The following is a 22,558-nucleotide window of genomic DNA, read 5'->3' as shown; positions in this document are numbered from 1 at the left end:
CCTATCCACACTTGAACAGTTTCCAGTGATGAACTAGTCCTCTGGAACTAATACACGAACTGAATCACCTTTCTTATCCACTCAGATCCTCGCTTCTTTTTGGTATGATTTGATATTAAAGAGGGTCCTTAGGCTATCCCAGTGGCAAGAATTTGCCATGAGACAGATTTCCCCAATAAAGATGATGATGCTACATGTGCAAAGCACCAAACTGTGTCACTGCCTATCCATAGTTATTAGCTGAGGAGGGATGGGAATGAGAGAAATCAGATGAAAGAATTTTTTCTGTGTTGTTGTTGTTTGTTTGTTTTATCCCCCTTTAGTGCATGACTGCCGTGTAGCTGCACGATTCAGACAGTGTGAAAGTCTGACTCTCTAATGCGTCATTAGTTTGACAGAACCTGACTCAGGATTTGACCATGTACCGTTTCTAGGCTGTTCCGAGGTATGGTGAAAATCTGATTGAAAAAAATCCCACGAGGAAGAGACAGCTTCTCCTTTGCATCTGCCTTTTCCCCCGCTCTTCAATTTCCTTTAAGATCTCATTTTCTAATTTGGTGTTCCTTTCCTCTGATCTTTCTCCCCTTCAGCAACCCAAGTTTCCTCTAAAGCTCTTGACATCTATTGAAATGACCCATTCACAGCCACTCTGAAAATTGCCATTTAGCAAGAAATAATGTGAAAAGTTCTAGTATACCTCATACAGAGAGCTAACGTGCCCCTAATTAGGTGTGAGGAATGATCTGAAGGCATGGGTTTGTGTAGGATTTCGCCACACAGTGAAAGAAGCACTTCTTCAGCTACATGTGCCTCTTCTGTGACTCCACTGGGAACTCTGTATCTATTCCAAGAAAGCATGATTTGGCCTTTTCTCTTTGGTACGTTAAAGGGAAACATTGCATAGCTATGAGAGGACATGCACATCCACCTCTGAGAGTGTGCTTCTGGTCATCATGCTTCTGATCAGGCAATGAGATCTGACATTTGGTAGGTGTTGATAAACTACCACCAGTCAGTCTGAAAAACTGTGCATCCTCAAACTTGCAGAGTAATATTCACATTTTTAATACAACCTTTATACTTCTAAGCACCTAAACGAGTAAACGAATATCCTCTTTCTCCCCATACCACTACAGTACACCATGAAGAGAAGCTGTGTACCCAGGGTAGAAATCCAGGTGCCACTTCTGTGCATCAGTGTTTGTTATACAGGGACCCAAAGGACCAGGCAGGACCCAGCTTTCTAGTTCAAACAGGACATGAGAAATTGTTCCTCCTACACAGAAAAAAAACCCCTGTCCCGCAGTCTCTCATGCTCTGGGTCCTCTTCCCTAAGCTCCCTCCTCTCTCACCACTTCTGTTCTGCAGGAGTGGATTACAGGCAGGGAGAGAGTCCTTCCTCGAATTAGGGTGTTGGTTCATGATCTGCACCCTTGTTCAGTCCACCTTTCTTCCATGCAATTAATGCCAGTCCTCCAAACACACACAACTATTGCAGGATTTCTGCCCTTGGTGGAACTTTATTTTGCAGTAGCTGCGAAGGGTCTGGAGGACCACACTACTGCAGGTCAGAGTGCTTCCTGGGGTCAGAAAGGGCTTTTTTAGCAATCTTGAGTGCTGTGGGATGGATGGGGGAAAGGAGAGGGTTATTTACCATTCCCATCCCAGATCCCCATCAGTCATGTATGTTAGCATATCTCCTCCTGCCTCAGTATATCTGAATGCTGGCAGTGCAACACAACTAAAATGAAGTGAGAATGTGCCAACAAATACCAACTCCACACCAGCCTTGGCTTTACAGCCAGATTCTCACTCCCATTGTGGTCCCAGCATTTGAACTATGGATCTGGAGGAGATAAATCCATGTCAGAACTGTATATATTCATCATGCCCCCCTATCTGGAAGCTCAGTTTCCACTACTTGTTTTACAGAAGCAGTCACTGAAAATGGGGCAGGCTGGGTGCCTGGTCTGCGGGACAGAGCAAGCACAGTCAGTGCCTGTAAGCCCTTTGGCTACCAACTAGAAATGCAAGATACTGGAACCGTAGAGACTGATACCTCTACTGTTATTTTACAGGAGAGCAGGCTGGGGGCAGAGATTCATTCTGCCATCATTTTGCACAGGGCTTCTCTATGTGTAGCCCTCTTTACTCCTGCCACAAACAGGAAGTAAAAACCAGCCCCAAGGGCTTTTTCTGAGGATAAAAGGCATCTGAGGGGATGTGGAAAGACTGAACAGCTCAAGAAAGCCTTATCTTATTAATTAATTCTCAGCCATTAAAAAAAAAAAAACCCACAACAAAAAAAACCCCACCGAAACCAGAAAAAGCAAAAACAAGTTCTAAGAATCAGATACAGCCTTAATATTTCTCATGCTCAATGCAATGCTCAGGAGCAGATATTTATCTTAGAAAATTTAAAACAGTATTTCCAAAACCATTCTTCACTTCTTGAGGATCAATTTGTTTCCACCAGGGCTGACAAACTGCTGAGAAATTTTCAGAAGAGCCGTGAGTCAAAGGATACATACAGTCTCACTGACTCCTGCCAATGGCTTTAAAATTTGAAAAAGATAAGATATCCGTAGGATACAGAAAAAAAAGTCTTATGGATTTTTGTTGCTCATTTCTGGTATCTAACACACATCAACTGTTGTCTGTGTAAATTATCTGGGTAAGTACTTGGTTTCTTAATACTACATAAATGAGAATCTTTGTCCCAGTACTAGAGAATAGGACTTGGACCTCTTAGATGTTAGCAAACTAAAACGCAATATTTATCTACAAGAAGATGGGCTGTCATTTTTCCCCATGAAAAATGTAGGATTAAAAATAATATTAGCTTGTGTTTAATGAAATCTTCATTAAAATGGGGGGTGGGGGGTGGGGCGCGAGAGCGATTGCATCAAAAAGTCTAAAAATAACACCTTCCTAGGGAACTAATACAGGAAAGAATACAGAGATAAAAATTAACTGCAGAAAAAAAAAATTAAAAGAGAAAACAATGCAAGAAATAATTGTACATCTTAAATAAGGATGGATAACTCAGGTAGTTACAACACTTTATTGCCTCAGACTTTTACTCAATGAGCCTTGACAAGTAGAAACCTATGAAAAGTAAAGTCTTATGAAGTATGTTTGAAGAGAAAGAAAATATACAGTTTCATCGCACCTTAAGGAAAATACTGCTGACATGACCCCACAGGCCTCTGTGAGGGGGGCACTCCACTTTTTTTGTCACTGTTCCAGAAAAATAAAAATAGCTCCAGATGCTTTTGTTTTCTGTTTCCATAAAAACACATACTTCCCAGTAATTTCACTTTAATAATACATGATGGGAAACCTGAGCAAATAATTTCTGTGAAATCTTCAATCTGACAGTCTGTGTGCACTTTATTTCCAAGCTTTTTTTCCACAGTGCAAGATGCTCAGGAAGGCACATACAGTTTTATTCAGCCTCCAATGTCATTATATGCAGTAGAATAGAAGAATGTCATTAAGAAACAATGTTAAACATTGGGTGGGGAGGGGGAGAGAGAGAGAATGAAAGACAGTTGAGCTGAAACCTCCTGCCAGCTTCCAGAGTACCCTGTCTTTCTCAGAGTGCAGCCCTCTTCAAAATGCTCTACAGGAAACAATGGACAATTTGAGTTGGGTTGAAGTCAGTGGTATTCAACAAATAGCTTGGCCCATCTGTCTTCAGAAGCTTTGTATTCAAATAAGTTTTTAAAATCAACTAATTAGGCATGCTACATAGAAGACAGGGGTCACCATCAGCCCCTAAATACACAACACTGGCTAAAATACCTAGAAATAATATTTTAAACATTTAGTTGCTCTCTCTTCTGTAGACTCCAGTTTTTGCACTTGCCTCATGAGTCTCATTTTCTTTCTGTGCAATCATGAGAGCTCAAAATTATTTTGTTTTTTTAGCTGACAGCTAACGTTCTCATGTAGATCAACTTACTGCTGCTGCTTGCATCAAAAGGCAAAAATCTTGCAATAGAAGCATGGGAGTCATCAGTACCCTATGAAATACAAAAATCAATTCTGCACAGTGGGCTTGTCTAGCCAGTCCCAGGCAACACATTTTTACTCAGAGGAAAAAGTCAGACAATTACGTTTAAAGCAGAATATTTAGAAGGACACTCCCAGGAAGCAACCTCTAAGACACTAGAGGATATACTAACAGTCTAGACATATCTTTTGCCACAAAGAAACATTTCTTCATGCTGTTGAAGTTGTGTACATAGAAATCACAAGGAGGAACTGAATGTTTAATTAAAGCAGAAATGTCAACGTGAAGAAAAAGAGAAAAGTGGCAGCAGAAATGTGGAAGTTAAAACATACCCCTGTTTTTCATCCACAGCTTTTGGTGCTTAATGAATCCAGTAAGCACTTTAGATAATGGGGCACTGTTAACTAGCTGAGCAGGCTTTCTGGCATGTGTTTGAGATCAGAGGACCTCATTCCTCTTGTTTATTGACAGAAATCTAAGGCACAGCAAGATTTTGGACTAGGTCCTTTGTATTGCATGCTACTTGTAATAAAGTGGTTCCTTCACACCAAGGCCTAACCCCCAATGTTCTAGGTTCTGTGTATTCACATAGAGAGCTGGCCCATGTCCTGGTCTACTCTCTAAATAGATAAGCTGAAGAAATTAATATTATTAATCGATTTCATAGATGAGGAATTTAAGCAGATGAGGAATTTCAGCAGGGAAATCAAGGGACATGACAAAGGCCAAATGGAAAAATCCATGATTGAGTCCAAACATATTGAATCCAGAGCCTTTAATACAAGCTTGTTGTTTGTGTCTTTATGTTGGTAAGGGCTCTGCTGCCAATAGATAGCTTCCATATAGAGTAAATTAACATTTATTTTCAGTGCTGTAGACAGAAAGGAAAACCAGAAGGAAAGAAAGAAAAATATTCTTCTCTATAGAGGGATCATTCTTTAAGATCTGCTGTCTTGAACCAACTCCTAGCAATTCTCTGGCTTTTTTTGGCACAGAGACAGGAATAATCAACAAAGATGTTATAGACAGTAAACAGAATTGTATTTTCTATAATCACACCACTACATGCACTGCTGCTATGCTGTTACACATGCACATGCTCTGTGTGAATTCCCAAAGGAGCAGGGTATTTATGAAAGTTAATAGAAGAATTATGTTTCTTTTACAAACAACCTGCCTCTTGAGTGCTTACTAAAACATCATATGCACATAAATCATGTATCTCTATTAATTGAGTTTTATAGTCAACATGTTAGTAGCCACCCTTCCAAATAGCTATAGGCACTCCCATATTACAAACAATCTGTAGTGTTAGAATAGTAACAACAAAATAACAAAAGCCTACATATTTTATTTAAATGCATTTATCATTGAGAGAAATGAACATTCAACACTGTATAGAACTCCCAGCCTAGGAATATCAAATATCCAACCCCCAAAAATGCTTGCAGGGAAAACCTTACCGTACACTTCTCATTTAAAACAGAGGTCTTCAGGTAAAATGGCTCAGGTGCATGGGACAGACAGAATCTCTCAAGTAGATTGTTTGAAACATTATGGGTTAAAACTGAAACCCTGAACTCTAACTGAAAAACAAGGAGCAGCCTATTCTGACCACATCCTGAGGATGACACCTGTTTTAGGAAATCAGTCTCTGTGGTTTTGCCACTGTCAGCTGTAAACAGTATCAAAGTAAACCCACCCATTGCAATGACGTCACTAATGAGTCAGTCTCCAAAGCTATAGCAAAGATACAAATCTTGAATAAAATGGCTGCGGTATTCTTTCCAGATACATGTTAAAAGGTGTGGGTTTAACCAAAGTAACTTCTTGGTTATCTAACAGTAACTCTGATTCTCCATGAGAGAATTGTTTGAATAGTCTGTAAGCAGAAGCTTTCACAATGAAGAAAGATCTTGTTTGGAACTCTTCAGGAATAAAATAATGTCTTGTATTCTAAAGGATGTTATTGTTCAGTACGACAAGAAATACTGTTTCTAATTGTCTCACAATGTTCCTAAAGGGGACATCTGACTGTACAACCAGGGCAGCTACCATAATTCATACCTCTTCCTCAGACTGCGTTTGCCCTGCCCTGCTTCAGGAAAAGATAACTTTCCACCTTGCATCCCCAGCCACCTAAACTTATATTCCCAGCATCATGTATAGACCATTCATTCACTGGCTTCCAAAATGTCAGAGCACTTGTTTTCTAGAGTTTTTGCATTTTGACCTATGCAATAATTTGTGTTTATTCTTCAAAGTTTTGACTGCATCTCCTGGAGACATGCTCTTGCTTTAAGCTAAACCAAGTCTGTCTTAACAGTCCAATGAGAAGCCCATGATGCACAATGAGACCCATGCTGCTGAAAGTACCCTGTCATTGGTGCCCAAAGTTGTCGACAGAAAGCTGGCTTGGATACATTTATAGAAGCTACAGGCACATCTCACAGTCTGGATGCCTTCCAGTACTGTAGAGCAACCCAGTCTCTTACTAGCCCAACATTTTCTCTCTACCAAATCAACAGGATTTATTAGCCAGGCATACTTGGGAGTGCTCTGTCCTGTCACAAGCATGCCACATGCTTATATCCTGGTATGCTGCACCACAGGAACGTTACCAGAGAGAGGGCTCAGGAAAGCATAGTTTCTGTCCTTGCACAAGGGCAGGCAGTGCCAGTGGCACCCTACAGCTGCCTTCCCCTGTCCAAGCACAAACACCCTTCTGCCTTCTTGCTGCCTCTCTTTCAGCAGCCTCGTAGCTCAGCACAGCCTTTTGGGCAGCCACAGAAGAACAGGGAAGTCTTCTGGCTCCTGAATGTGTTTTCTGTTATCCAAGCTATGACCCCTGAATAGGTGCCCCTATGAACACTGAAGTCAGATGGGTACCTTCATCTTAAATCCTGCTGGTTCACATGCTCGTGTCACCTTGTCTAGGTGTTGTGTGGAATCACACCACAAAGTCCTTCTTTAAACTTTATTTTTGGCTACCCTCACAAAAATCTTTGGTTCATAGTGACTGGAGCATATCTCCATACTTGCATTCCATTAGCATCAGGAAGTCTAACAGAGCACCTATAATTTCTGAATGTTTATCATTACCACAAAAAGAAGACAGAAGAACATTGTACTGGAAAGAGATGATCTGGAAAAACTTTAGTGTTTTGTATAAGTTTCAACTGTTTATACAGCTCCCCCACAGTGCTTCATAAAACAGGATGCTGTGTTCAACATAATGCCCATGAAAGAAATCTCGCCCGAAGAGGAGCTCATACTTATCCAGCTGAAGGCTTCTACTGGGGCTGATAGCTGGAGTCGGTGTTTGCAGAATAAAGCTGTAGCCTTGGCAGACCTTGTTCTTGATTCTTAAACTCAGCTTTTCTCCTCCAAGAGAAATAAAGCAGCAGCATTATCCTGAATACTTAGTTTGTATAACACTGATTCAGCCTCTCTGAACTAATTGTCCCCTCAACTTAAGTTTACTTTGCCATTTCCTCCTTTTCGTCTTTATTTACTGCAGCATTACTTATTTAAACTGTTTATTGGAACCAGTAACACACATCAAACTCCTACTCTATCACATTGCTGGTTTTGTTAAATTCATAGTTCTTCTCTGTGTTATTTATTTAGGACTTCTTTAACTCTTTTTTAATCCTTGACTTTGTCCAAAAATGGCTCATCTACCCAGCCTACTAAGAATTTCCCATCCTTTACTCAGCTGGATGATTTAACCCTCATTCACAGATTTAAGTGCTATCTTTCTCTTAAAAGTTGTTTCCTTCTGGGTCATGGAAACGACCATATTGACTCCTCATTATTTGGGGAAAAAGAAGACTTGAAATCACATATTTAGGAAGAACTGCAAGAACAGAGCAACAGGAGTAGCAGGCAGCTTCTCTTCCGTTCCCAATACTTTTCAATTTATAACTGTTACTACAGCCACAGTTTTATTCCCTTTTCTTTAAAGAGAAAATGGATGTGAATAAAACTCACAATAAGACATTTCTGGCTTCTGATATCAGTCATTTCCCTTCTGAGGGTAAACATGGCTGTACTAAAACTGTCTAGCTTGTTCTCCCAACAAAACCAATCTGTTACTCTCCTTTGTTAATAGCTTGTCACCAGCTGCCTCTTACAGGCCAAATACCAAGCAGGTCCCCAACCATCCACTTTGTTAGCACATATAACACTTGCAAATAGTAATTTATCTGGTGGTCATATGTGGAATTGTCTCATTTCACCTGTGCACATCTGGCCTTGTACACGTAGATAGGAACAAGAGCAATTTTGACAATACCAAACTAGAAATAACTCTGAAGAATGAACATCAGTAATGCAAATGGTTTCCTCCAGAGACATGACCTCATGTTGCCTAAAATCATTGACACAGCCTCTGGCAGGGAAGAAAGCATATATCTCCATCCTCCCAAGGCTAGGCTTCACAATAGAAGTATGCAGGTATTTAGTAATGCCTTTAGCGAATGAGCCAATTCTCTAAAGTAGCTTTATAAACCCCTAATCTCCACTAATAAAGCCATCATAACCTACTGCATTTTCTTGGAAGAAAAGAATACAATGAATTTGAGAATTCTTAATTCCCCCTGTTTTGGAGCCTTGAAATAAGCAAGCAGTGTGGAATAATAAGTTATATGCTAGATATATGCTACTACAAAACCTTGATACTCTAGAAGAGAATTCATTGTTCAACCTATGTAAAGAAAGAAAAACTGAACTATGGATTGAAAAAGCAGTAATAAGTATATTTCTCATTCAGGCCCTGAAAATCTCAGGTCTGGGATTAAAGGTCATATGCGAGACACAAAAAACTCTAGACATATTGGTAGGACTCAGATGTTTAGCACCATCTTGGACACACAGAGGAATGGCACCAACCCTCAGGCTGCCTCTCCAACACCAAGCTGGTGCCCAAAGGTGTCTAGTGCCGGACACCTGTGATTAGGTAGCTGAATTCCTGCTTAGGAATGGAAACTTCAAATACCAGTGGGATATAGGATGCTATGATTGCTCCTTAACTTTTCTGCAAGAGGAAAAATTGGTGGTGGATATCATCCAAATGAGTTAGAAAATGCATCCCCAGGACCTCCAGTGTACCCAGGCATTGAACTCCCTCAAACTGCACACAGGTATCATCGGCAGGTTCCTTATTCCTATTTTCACGTTGCAGCAGTAGAGCTTGAAGGGACTGGGGCAAGGATGAGCTGAAAAACTGATACCCAGATTGAGGTATGGTACTGGAAACCTGCAAATGAGGAAAGGTACGTAGAGAGGCAAGACGGGTTGAGTATTTTCCCTCCAAAGGATGGACTACCTTTGGTACTTTTTACCCAAGGTGCTGTTCCCAATGAAGTCAATAAAGGTTGTATCCAAGTGTGTGACTCACTACAGACCAGAGTAGAAGCAATATTTAAAAAAAAAAAAGAAAAGAAAACCCTAATGTAATATGAAAATAAGCTTTTCTTTCAGGACACTACCAGTACTTAGCTGAGGCAGAAATGATTGCAGTAAGCAATTATCAACATTATTTAAGACTATAAAGATACAAAAGAAATGTTTTCACTACACTGATTTTACTCTCTTCAAGACAAATTTAATGTAGTATTAGAGAAGGATATTCTCCAGCAAGTAGAACTTGCTACTATTTATAGTACCACAGTTTTACATTTCAGTTTGATCACAAACACCTTTTCCAGCCACTGCTGGAGGCTAAGAAATGACTCAAAGGAAATTTTTGAAGCTGATCCTTTGCATGCTGTCAGCACACACTGTAGTGTTTTGAAAAGTGCATGCGTGAGCACAAATGGACATGTGGTTGTGGGTGTGAATATCATTCCTTTGCAAAGCCTCTCTCCTCTTCCAAAGCTACCTGACAAAGGACAGGCATTCTTAATAGTAACTCTTGCTGCCAACATCATTTTACACCTCTTCTATTTCAGGGTATGTACAATGTGTTGCTATTACACTACCTGATGGATTTCAGAGTGGTTCCACTTCGGAAAAGAGGCAAACGAAACAAAATAATTTTACTACTTTCACTTGGCTGCCAGAGGATATTTTGAGATAATTTGTAACCACATAGTCTGAGAGGTTTCAATGAGGGTAAGAAAGAAGATAAATCTTCAATGAAATGTAAGGATCGAAATATCATTCAGGGTACTTCTGTATATCGACTGAGCTCATATGCACAAGTGACTGAAAAAAGTCACTAAAAAGATGGGCCTCAACTGCCTTATGAAGTCAATAATTTTTTTCCTGTCCATATGTTTTTGAAGGTAATAACAGGATTTTCACTGTGGTTTCTCTCCAGCTGGGTAATTTGTGTGACATACTTTCAAGGCACCCACCAGCTAAATAGCTATAACTTCTGGGTTTTAATGCATCTCAGAGCACAATTGCATCCATCACAATTCATGTGCTAGAAAGCAGGAGAAAAATATTTTCATTTGACAAATTAGGCACTGCCTCCTCAAAACAATCTAATATTTATAGACATTCTGACAGACTAATGAATAGATAGATACATTTGCATAGAAGGACAAGTACTAGTTTCTAGATGAAAGAACAGAGCGATGTGATAAAACATTAAAGACAGACAAATATGTCATGTAGGCTTTGATTATACTGTCTGACTGTAAGGAGAAAAAGAAGTAGCTTGCTAGCCACATCTTAGGCAGACAATTCAGCAATCAAAAAGACTTTGAAAGTTTCACTAGAGCTTGAAAAATTTGGACTTTTGGACTCTATTGGTACTAGTTATATTTTGTTGTTGCTATTGGAAAGGTACCTTTGAAACAATCACTGAAAACTATCTGTATGTCTCCAAGAAACCTAGCATCCCTGGGTGAGGCCAATACATGCCTTAATATTAAACAGCAGCAAAGAAGGATATCCAATATCTTATCTTTGCTATGATATTATTATGTAGGAGAAATCTGACCTTATTGTTATTCAGCAGGCTCATTGTTCCACCCCATCATGCACATTCGTACTGTCATCACGAACAGGAAAACTGGTATAATGAAAACTGTAAGAAGAGATCATTTAATTAAAAAAAAATCCAGCATCTAATCAGCATTAAATAAATAACAGAATATTTAAATTCTGGCAGGGTACTGTGGGAATTCAGGCGTCAGTATGTTTATGTGAGAGGTGAGCTAGAGCAACTTTTTTATTGGTAGGTCTTTTTATGAGCTCTAATAAAATACAACAAAGTGAAAATAACTTCATAATGACTATGTCTATAAGATGCCTTTGAGATGCTGCCTGTGAATAAACAGACTTGCTAGGAAGGATGTAGAGACAGTAGCTTAGGTATTTGGTCTGCAGGGATCCTGAAGGGCTTTGATTAGCACCATAAATAGGAGTTTCTGTCATAGATGCTATTGAGCTATTTGAGGATTTTAAGGAACCTTGTTTATCAAAGACAGAAATCATGGCTTTATAGAAATGGCTAGCCAATCTTAGGACAGAGATAAAAATATAACATGAAAGGGTCTTTGAAGACTATCCTGCAACCCTTACTTGCACTGAGTTGCATTTATTCTTTCAAGGAGGTCACAGTGGGACAAACTTAATATGAGAACAATTGTAGAAATATGCTTAATAACACAATAAAATTTAACAGGTTCTTCCATCTTGGCTTAGGGCAACCGGCTTGAGTTGCCAATGAAGCGGAGAGAATGAACTAGGAGGGTAACTACCCAGATGATGCACTGAGCCATTATTCCTTCTTAATTTCTGTTGGGGGACAAAACACTAGACTAAAGTCAATGCTTAGTTTTCAACATGTAAGTAAGGAGTCCCAAAGGAGAAAACAGAACTATTCCCTCAGAAGCATAGCATTTCTTAAACACTTTGCCAAATGTAGGGGGCTATGGAGGTAGAGATGAAGAGCGTGACAGCAGTGACTGGGTTTGCTAAGGTGATTCACCCTTACTCCTGCAGTGGAAGGAAGATATATCTGACCCAGTCAGGTCTCAGAGTAGAGCAGCACTTTAATGCAGTCCCTATAGCAGCCCTGTACTTCCCAGAACAGAAAGTAATTTTATCTTGATGGCAATAAAAGGGATTGCTCCTATAACATACAGAATCACAAGAAAACGATATAGCAATTATTTGCTATCAATTAGCAAGACAGGTATTGCAAATGCAATGCTTTTCCCATGAGTATCTTAGGCCAGAAAAGCATGGGACATCCCTAAGAGCGATGCGAGAGCTAGCACCAGACTGCCCTTCCACAAGTCTATGGAGCAAGCATTATACTTAAGGACCGAGCTGTGCTTTCTACATTTGGTTGCATGAAAATCATCCTGCAGACTTGTTCTCAAAGTATCCCAGAGACTCAGTGTCTCTTGATTCCCTTTTAGTGAAGCACTTAGTGAAGCACCCCACTTTCCTGTACTGGTGACTGGAGAGTTTTTCTGGTCCTTATCATGGGCTCACCACATGAACAGCCCTAGCACAACTTCTGAGTTACTGAAATAATTAGTCTCTTTCTTATTCCTTTCCCCACAATCTTTTACACTTTCCCCAAAATAGTATAGCATCTCTTCAAGAACTAGTACACCAAAACCCCATCTTACTTTGTCTATCTAGCTATTTTCCCCATACTTTATTCTCCCTTCCTGCTTAATCTCTTATCTTCCTAATATGTCCCTGAGGCCTTCTGCCTCCCAAGCACAGGCCCTAATACTGGAGCTCTTTTAATTAGACCTTACCTGTTAACTCAGATAGCATTAATGTTTGAATATTCTTGAGCAGCTCAAACATCCATAGATCACAGAGGTAAGTTACTGGCTTCCACTTCCATTGGCTCTACAGTAGCATTATCTTGTGAAATTAAACTTCCAGGACAAGTGAAGCTTGAGATGAGCACTTCTGAGATGTTAGCAATTTAAAACACCGGTGAAAGTGAAAGAGAAGGGGAGAAAAAGAAGGGTTTGGAAGGCTGAAAAGGCACAACTGTACCCAGGGGCAGCACCCCAGCCCGGAGGTACAAACTTCTAGAAATATAAATTGATATCAGCATCTTCCTGACTCATTAGGTCTTTGTAGATAATTTGTATATGACATCCAAGAACAAGAATAATGCTTACCCCTTAAATTTTAATTTTTCCAACCATTCTGTTATTGACATAACTTTGTAGCAAAACAGACTTTAGATCCATGTGTAAATATTACACTGAATAAGTTATGGGACTCACTGTGACTTTCAAGAGTGCAGAGTGCTGGAGATCTGAAGAGGAGGTAGAACATCATTCTGGACATAGTTTGGTCCCACTGCTATAGCTAGTCATTACAAAGACATCACAGACATATTAAAGCAGACCATGACACTAGGTTAGGTGTGATATGTGTGAGGTTCTGGTTTCAGCAGGGAGGATTCCTTCCAAGAACTGCAAGAACTGAAAACTCCTCCAAAGTTACCCCTCCAGCTTTTATTTGACTTCTTCTCTACATTTCGAAAATCCACATCTCTACTCTCCTTGTCCAAAGAATTTCACTGTTTTCAGCTTGATACTCGTTTTTATTTTATCCTTCAAAAGATTAGTAGTGATCAGAAGCCCAAGCCAGAAAAAGGACATGGATACAATAAGGCTTGCTGTTCTGTGGAGAGAAAAGCTGGCCTTACTCCAGAAAAAAACCCCCACATTTACTTTACCTTCTGAGTTGCACAAGTAACAAAATACCATAAATGTAGGATCTACAGTAAGCTGTACTGCTGGTAGGGGTGATATGGGGGCAAGCCTGTTTTTGTCTGCCCCTCAAAACCTCCCTAGCTCCCAGACCATCAAGTTGCAGAACCACCTGTAATAGGCTACACTATTGCCTGTCTGAAGCTACTCTTCCAGCCCTCGATCCTCAGCTGATGTGAAGGGTATGAATGGATCTGGAGATTAACTGGATAAGTTGAGTGTTTTCCTTCTCTGTGTACTTGAGGATTTTTGTATTTTCTTTTTTGTCTTCATTTTCCTTTGAAACCCGAGGGCAAACAAAAAATAAAATCAGTGGAATAAAATACAATGGAAGTTTAAATCACTTGACTTGAAATTTGACACACACTAATGTCTTGATAGAAGCTTCACGCAATAGTACAACTCAGGATATGGAAATAAACATGCCAAACACACACAAGCCTTGAAAACCATCCACAACATCAGTTATGTTGCAGATTCAAAAACTTTTGGAAGCAATTCTGTAAATGCTGACTGAGGTCATATCCCGAACACACCTACCTACTCACAGAAGGCAGTTTGTAATTCAGATGAGAATCGGTACATGAGGTGGTGTGGCATAGGACTTAGTTTCTAGTTACCCACTATAGGTACCCCCTTGAATCCTCAGAGCTGTTTGGTTGTAGTCTCAAAGCACCCCTGGCTGGGCAGGGCCTTTTGGGTCTGCCTGAACCTTATTTTGGATTTGGGTCTTTGCCTGCTCAGGTGGCATGGGCACAGCCCACACAGGCAGTGCTGCGTACAGGCACGAGGTGTGCCTCCAGGCACTTGCCTTCCTCTCACGTGGGTGCAGCAACGTTTTCTCCAAGACAAGGGCAGTAGCCCAAGGTGGGCTGAGCCTGGGGCCACCTTCTCTCCCACCCCACATTGGGTCCTTAAGGAACTGTCATCTTTCCTTAGGCCTATAGGTAGGGTCTCCTGGATTACCATCTTTGTGATCATGACAGCGTTCTAGGGGAAAAACCTAGCTTCCATGCACGTGGCTTAGTACCCAAAAGTTACACCCGTTCATCGAAATCTCTAAATTCTCAAGACAAATTGGGCAACTAAGTAGTACCCAGTGAATCTCTTCCTGTAGCACAGGCTGAATGCATGGTTGTTACACTCCCAAGATCATCATCTTGTATTCCATCTCAAATACAATGGGTTTGAGACCAAGGTCAAATGCTATGTTCTGGTTATAAACACACAGGCAACTACTAACCTAGTAATTAACCTCTTTATAGCTTTAATTAAATATCTAGCATATAAGGTTGAGCTTGTGAGCATGCTGTGTTCAGTCTGTACTTGGGTACCTGCAAGGCTGCATGTCATCAGCTGCTATTCCAATTTTTCTGCTGACCCTGAGTAATTCATCTTCATTGACAATACAAAATGCATACAAGCTATGAGCTCCAAGAAAGAATCTGCATCTTTATTTCTATAAAAATCTCCAGCAACTGTGCATACTTTTTTAAAAAAACAAATACTTTAAGGGTTTAAATAGACATCTTTGCAAGTAGTTTAGCAAAAAGCAAGAAAGTATCTACCTTGGCTTTTATGTTCAAAACATAAATATGTCTCAAATCAGTCTCTTCTGTTTCTACCTACAACTCTTTTTGTTTGAATAAAGACAGGCTAACTAATCCTGATAACTAATTCAAAGACCTGCCATTATCACATACATAAAGCACTCCAAAGATAAATGAACTATCATTCTGGAGCAAATACTCCCATTGATTACATGCACATGGTACCCACTTCGGTCCTCATGGGGAGCTGGCGGATCCCAAGGATATTTTACACCATTTTATTAAATCCTGAAGAAAACAAGTTCACAAAATATTCTTTCCCATGTATGAAATAACATAAATCTCAAGCAAAGATGAGACAGGGACCTTACTAAAATTAGCTTAAGAGAAGCAAATAAGGGTATTTTTCATATAAATTCATTGTTAATTAAGGGTTATGACCACTGCCTTTCATGGGGCAGCTCAGCTGCTGGCAGATCTGTTCCTAGATCTAGACACACTTGATGAACTGACCTGTTTATTGTAAACTCTCCCCTGACTTTTGCATATTTTGCATGAATTCTTACCACTTAGGATTTCTGTTGCTCTCTGCTGCTTAAATGCAGTGCACTGGAAACTCATGAGACTATGTATGTTCCCATTCAGTTTCAAGCCAGAAAGCAAGAATAAAAAACATACATTATGAGCAGCATATTATACACACATTACCTATGTATATATTACTTCATATGGGTAAAAATAACACACACATTTATGGAAAGATACTGGTTATAGTTATTAATAATACAGCCAATTGACACCCAAACTGACTGCCTCTCTTGGTCTTATCAGAATTTGAAAACAACAAGGCAGACTGAAACAAACTCTGTGGATATTTTAAGTATTTTAAATCATTGTTTAACAAAAAAAGTTAAGCTTTATTGGCTGAATGGTTTCAAAATTTGGGATGGCTGGGTTCATTTTCCAGGTTGTATGCTTGCTTTCAAACCCTAATAGGAGCGAAAGTAATATGACAGATGGAACTAGTGCTGAAAAAAGTAAGGATTCACAGGCAATCTGTCAGAAATAAGACACTTCAAGAGAAAGTCAGGTCAGCCCATCATTACAGCAGAAAGCAGGTGACAAAAAAAAAAAAAAAGGAGGGGAGGTTCATGACAGGGCTGTGAACAGGAAATTTGGTGGAAAATAAGAGGAAACTAAATTGGTTTCTACTATAGGAGCACAAGACAATAACTTTCACATTTATTTCTTGATGCTATTGTTAAATGCATCTGTACAGCATGTTAAATGTAGCTGTACAGACAATTAGTAAGACCCCAACCCAGAATGCAGACAGTTCAGCCAAGCTGACTGCATACATACTCTTGTTAGTTTGTGTACAGCTGCTTGTGGAAAAGTCAAAGCTATCCTAACATGGATCTATCTTAGCATGAAGTTTATAAAAATTGAATATAAAACCTCTGCACTTTGCTAGCTCTCTGCCGCTCTTAAAAAATTATTTTGAAGTACTCTTAAAGTCTCTTTTCATTTCTAAAGATGAAAAATAAAGTGACTTTTAGAATAAGATGCCCACTGCTAACAGCAAATGATGTGTACCATGCATTGGAAAGATGACAGCAGACAAACGTTAGATGACAGCAACTTCGAATTCCTAAATATTTTTCATTCCTCAGAATGATATATTGCTGTCTGCTCCTATTCCACAGTGGCCTCATACCAACACACACCGCTTGTTTTCCAACTACTTTCAAATCCCACACATTCCAGCTAACAACTTCGATGGCCCAATGGACTTACTCAACAGTACTGCATTTTCAAAATATACTTTTAATTTATTTTCCTTTTTTTCTTTTCTCTCCTTTTTTTTTTTTTGCCCCCCCCCCCCCCCCCCCGCAGATACAAGAGCCTGCATTTTTGTATTCTGAATGAAGAACTCAATTTCCACACTGAAACCATTTCTCAGGCTGAAGTTCTGTATTCACTTCAGTAGCAGAGCTAACTATAAAAGCAGAAGATCAAAGTGAAAGGGTCAGCAGAGCAAGCTAAAGCAGTAAGTCTGAGTTCAGTTCACAGTGAAGGCACTACAAGACTCAACCAACCCACCCAGAAAAGCAGAACTGCTACCCTATGACCATGACATTACAGTGAAACATTTTAGCAGGCCCCTGAGGATATTTCAGAAGGTGTGCAGCTGCAGAATGCACTCTGGAGAGCTGGAACATACATTGAAAAACATGGATGGTCAGACACTCCTACCTTGAATGGGCCTCATGGGGATTTGTTTTGCAAAAATATAAGAATGTACTTCTCCAAACAATTAATAGAACAAAGAAAGAGAAAACAAAGTGTGGAGCAAGGTGATTTTGTGCTTTCTCTTGCCCCAAGGCAAGATCAACTGCACCCATGTCACCTTGACTGGTAGGATGGAGACAGTGATACTAGACAGCCATTATGAATCAGTCCATTAGAAACTGTTCCTGTGCACAATTATTTTCTCATCTCAAAAGTGGAAAAAAAAAAGTCACCTCATTTCTCATTGAAGGTATCCAGCTTCAGCTTCAAAAACTTAAGGCTTACTAATGCCTTTTTCCTGATGAATAAAAGAGCAGTCAATAGTTTGTTATCAATTATTTTTACCTTATTTTGGATAAACCACAAAGTTGGACCCTCTCTAACCTCCCACTATATGACTTGTCAGGAGAACAAGCATTCTTGTAGCTCTTTGAATCCTTCCTACTTTTCCAACATCATTTTTGAAATGAGGCCACAGCTTTCCAACATCATGCTCTATACCCACACACCAAGGTCACCTGTCCACGCTCATCCACGTTAGCCACCTCCCTGTTGTTGCTGGCATATCTTACAATAGCAGAAAATAGGCTAAGATACTTTATAGCCACAACTTTACGATAGGAATAGGTGTTCTACCGCTATCTTTCATTATGACACCACCTGTAAATCAAGCCCTTTCTATATGTGTTATCGTTCCAGCAGAAGTAAGCAATGGGCTCGAAGCAGAAATTAACAGAGAGGGGTGCATTAGTTGGTGTTTGTCAGGTCAACCTGACCTTTAGTAAAGAGGTATGATGCTGAACTTGAGGTAAGCCCCTGAGAAAGCAATGCAGCTGTGTCACCTGGTAGTGTACTGCTGCAGCAAAACATGCCTTTAGGAAGCCCGTGACTCAGTCACTTAACCTCACTTCCTCTCAAGTGAAGAGGAAACCTCTCGTTATTGTCACTTGTACAGGTTAAAGCTGACTCGCACAGCAGCACAGTTCCCCTGTAGATGTTGTGAGTGCTGTACTGAGTGATCCAGCGACACAGAGGTATAGAAAACTGCTGTGAGCAGAGCTCACCTGGGAACGGATGGAAGAAAGGATGAGAGGCAAATACTGTGTCTCTCCCTGGGGCACAGTTTAGTGAAGCAGGGAAGCCTCCAGTCCCCTGGCCCTAGCAATATTCTCAGTATAAGCAGAATTGTACCCTTTCAAGTTTTTTGCCCACCACCTTTGCACTTAGATGAAACATCTCTCAGGGTCATCCTTTGCCTCCCCGGTCAGGTGTTACAGTGGTTCCCTGTGAGGCAGTACTGAAGGACTCCTGGGATCAAAGAGAAGAGAGGGGAAGCAGAAAACTATGTCTGCCCTTTCTGTCTCTTTCCTTTCTCTCCAATTTCTTTCTCCTTCTGTACTTTCTTGTGCTCACAGTGCCCTTCATTTCACTTCCCAGTTGGATATTTCCCTTCCCCACTGCCCAATGTGAATTCAGTCTGTTGGCCTCCAAATTAGAAACAAAATTAACTTCTCAAGATTCTAGGGATTATCTTGGAGCTCCTGGGGCTGTAGAAAATACCCTTTTCCAAAACAGTGCTTTCGGTGAGACCCTCAGCCCTCCGCCAGGAATAGTCAATGCCTTAAGTCTGGGTACCGAGTTTACTGTCAGAGGTAATTAAATCTGACTCTTAGCTAAACTGTCTCCATGGATCTGGAGATGAATAAATGTAACATTAAAATAAAGTATCCTTTGTGTTTGCTCACCCTTTGTGCTACTTCTGTAAAGTAGTAGAAAGAGCCTGGCTTGTTCCGTACAGTTTCACAGGACACAAGTGAGAATGCAGCACTAACTTTCACCAAAAGGCACATATTACAGGGGGCTTTCAGGTCTTTCTAATGTAGAAGTTACTGATAAATGCTACACCCATGTGCAAAAGGCATACATAGGCCTCAACATCAAGCCCGGAATTAACCCAGGCTATTGAGTGGCATCTCTCTACTGTGCTGCTGCTACATCAGACAGGGGCAGGGGGGAGAGTATGTTTGGCTAACTCCCCTTCTGGCTTCAAAAAAACTAATTAAGACCCTATTGCAGCATGATCTCATTTGCTAGGATTTATTTCTTGTGAGCAGTGCCAAGTGTACTCTATGGTTGCTTTCCTTTATAGCTGCAGTGCTGTTGCACTGAAGGAAGCAATGGAAATTCTGTGCTACAAAATGAAGGAGTTTCACTTTGATTTCCTGTCTTACACTGCACAGTTTCAAAAGTTAAGGTTTTGGTTTCCTAGAGAAACTTGGAGAATGAAAATAACACCTAGCTTATAAATATATCTATATATATTTTTTAAATAGTCTGTTTTGATCTTGTTTGAATCAAATAGGGCCAGTATATAAACATTGGAATATATGACAGAAATTTTGCCATCTTCATTTTTTTCAGTAGGTTTCTGTCCATGTGCCTCTACACAGATACGACAGTGCTGACTGAGTTATTAGCAACAGAAGCACCATTCAGTGAATTTTACTTCCTTTTAGGAATGCAAAGCACATAAACAAAATGCTCAGATTTTTTTTTTTTTTTAAAAAACACATTTTGGGGGGGTCAATGTCTTCAGTTTAAAATTCGTCTCTAAGCAGATCCTAACAGAAACAAACCATAGATAGAACTTTAATGGTGTTTCTGTATTTAGTCATCGCTGTAATATGTTTGTGTGGCAACCAGCTTTATCACTATTCACAGAGTCACTCTGTGAATCCAGCATGCCATGGATTAAAATTCTATAGTAAATCGTTATACTCGTAATTCAGTCTATGCCTTTAGCTGCACTAGTCACCCAGGCCAGGAACACGTGCAGCTCTGGGTGATCTGAGTAGCTCACCAGCCTTGCACGAACTACAAAATGATAACTACAGCAAGCAATGGAGCGTGGTGCTGAGATCCCCACGCTGGTGCCAGTGGTGCTCCTTCGAGTTGAAAGGAGATGGCTGTGGAATAGGTGATGCAAATACATGGCTTTGGGGACCTGCACTAGCCTTGTTTCATGACGTACTCTGCCATATTGACACAGCTGACTGCTTGAAGGCAGCTTGGGGATTTCTAACATAGTGCTGCACTGCACCATGGAGTCATGATTGTACCGTGTACTATGATTCAAAAAAGACTGGGAGAGAATATTTGTGCTGAAATATGACTTTCTGTGGTTATCTATAGCATATATATTAAAAAACAAAACCAATAACAAACCACCTTAAACTTGGCCATTTAAATGTGAAAAGCAAAAGCAAGCAAATTAAAAACATCAACACCACCAATTCCTGACAAAAATAGATGATTCCTTAATTAGAGGTGTATATATTTGTAAATTCTTATTCATTTCAGCTCTGAGAAAAAACACAAATATGTTATCATCTGCCTTAATTTCTGTGGGCTTTCTAGAGAGTTTTTGCATTCATGGCTTAATAAGAGCAGCTCTGATTTTTGTACTCACAATTGAACAGACTAATCGGTTCTGTCAGACGTGACTTAGTTATGAATTTCTGGACTCCACACTGGTTATTTACAGTTGCAGCTTGAGGAAGGTGACCTTTCCCTTTCCTGGGAAATGCTCTGTTCCTGTGAGAAGTGCATGAAGAGCTGCACTCCTTAACAAGTACAGCCACACATATGCACAAAAGAATCATCCACAGAAGACAATTTATCACCTTCCGCACTTTCTTTGACTCAGAAGTCTGCCAGGACTCAATAAAGGCATAGAATAAATATATAATTCCCTCAGATGTTAGATGCACTCAATCTACACTCTCAATTAAAATCACATTAAGACCTTACAATACAGTATTACTTGTATTTCCCAATACATAGATTTGAATCTGTGGAATCACCTGTGTTTTCCATTCATGAAAATTGCCTTTATCCTAGAGGGGTAGAATTCATCCCTCCTAACTTCAGCACTCTCAGTTGAGGCATCTAGTCTAGCCTAATCTAAGTTGCTTTGCTCCCTCCGTAGACAAAGGCTGGTGATGGAGCCCTTCAGAAGGCCAACCATTTGAGATGCCCACCTTGGGACAGGATGACTCACTTTTGGGAGGAGGCAGGATGAGTGGTTAAAACCAATCACTTAAACTCAGGAAAGATGAATCCTACCCAAAGTGTTCAGAGACACCATGGAGCCATTTATATGTCTTAAGCTATTTTTGACATCAACAGTCAACAATATCCAATACTCTGTGACTGCAAGATAAAATGAAATGATGATGAGCCAAAATGTGACCAAGATGTAAAAGTGAAGTCAGGTATAAAAAAAATTGCAAATATTCCTGCATCTAAGTTATTTTAAGTGACTGTTGATTTCTGATGCCTGATGGAGGGGGAGAAACATTAGATAGGCTTTCCAGGATTAAACCCCACTGCAGATTTATGCTGTTTAGGGTTCATCCTGTTGGGCACTCAAAAGCTAAATCGCTCAAGAAAAAAACAACACTGGTCAGCAAAAATGCACCAAAGTAATATCCTTGCATCCATGATGGCAAGCAAACATTAATGCCAGAACCTCTTTGCCATCTGCTCAGTTGAGGAATGTACTTACCATGCTGACAGAGAAAAATCCACAAGTATGACAGGGCCTTTGACCACATCAGCAGGTTGAACTGCAATCGTTATTCATTTTCCTTTCTGTAAGATAGCTTCTCACCAGCTTCCTGGCAGACAATCAAAACACTGTATAAATGATGCTTTAAGGGAGAGATCTGAAGCATTCAGAAGCTTATTAAAAAAAAAAAACAAACATTTGTTCTTCAGTAGGGAGGGGAGAAAACATCTTCTGCTGATCCATATAGCCACCATGCTTCTTTATATAAAGAAATTCTATTTATATGGAGTCACCCCTGGGACTTCACAGCTATGGATAGCAGAAGACGTGCTGTATATGACCCTATTTTTCATAGCTCATCTTTCATAAGACAAGTGTTTATGGGATAAGGTTTCTCACAATTAGTTTTGGCCTT

At 40.0% G+C, this 22,558-nt stretch overlaps 1 protein-coding gene across 2 annotated transcripts in view; it reads right to left on the bottom strand.

Annotated features, from left to right (window-relative positions):
* The window catches only part of LRRC3B (leucine rich repeat containing 3B), a 141,010-nt gene extending 118,665 nt beyond the window's left edge, over positions 1-22,345 (bottom strand). Inside the window, exons 1-2 of one of the 2 annotated variants that reach the window (XM_075052673.1) lie at positions 22,141-22,345; positions 10,974-11,060 (exon numbers count right to left, since the gene is read on the bottom strand). The gene's annotated coding sequence lies outside the window, so the exon portion shown is untranslated. The remainder of the gene's footprint in view (positions 1-10,973; positions 11,061-22,140) is intronic. The other variant, XM_075052683.1, reaches the window with a different exon arrangement.
* Between the last annotated feature and the right edge of the window lie 213 nt (positions 22,346-22,558).

Source organism: Buteo buteo, chromosome 2 (assembly GCF_964188355.1).
Source record: "Buteo buteo chromosome 2, bButBut1.hap1.1, whole genome shotgun sequence".
NCBI lineage: Eukaryota > Metazoa > Chordata > Aves > Accipitriformes > Accipitridae > Buteo > Buteo buteo.
The sequence above is the reverse complement of the archived record's forward strand: the minus strand, read 5'-3'. Positions and strand labels throughout refer to the sequence as shown.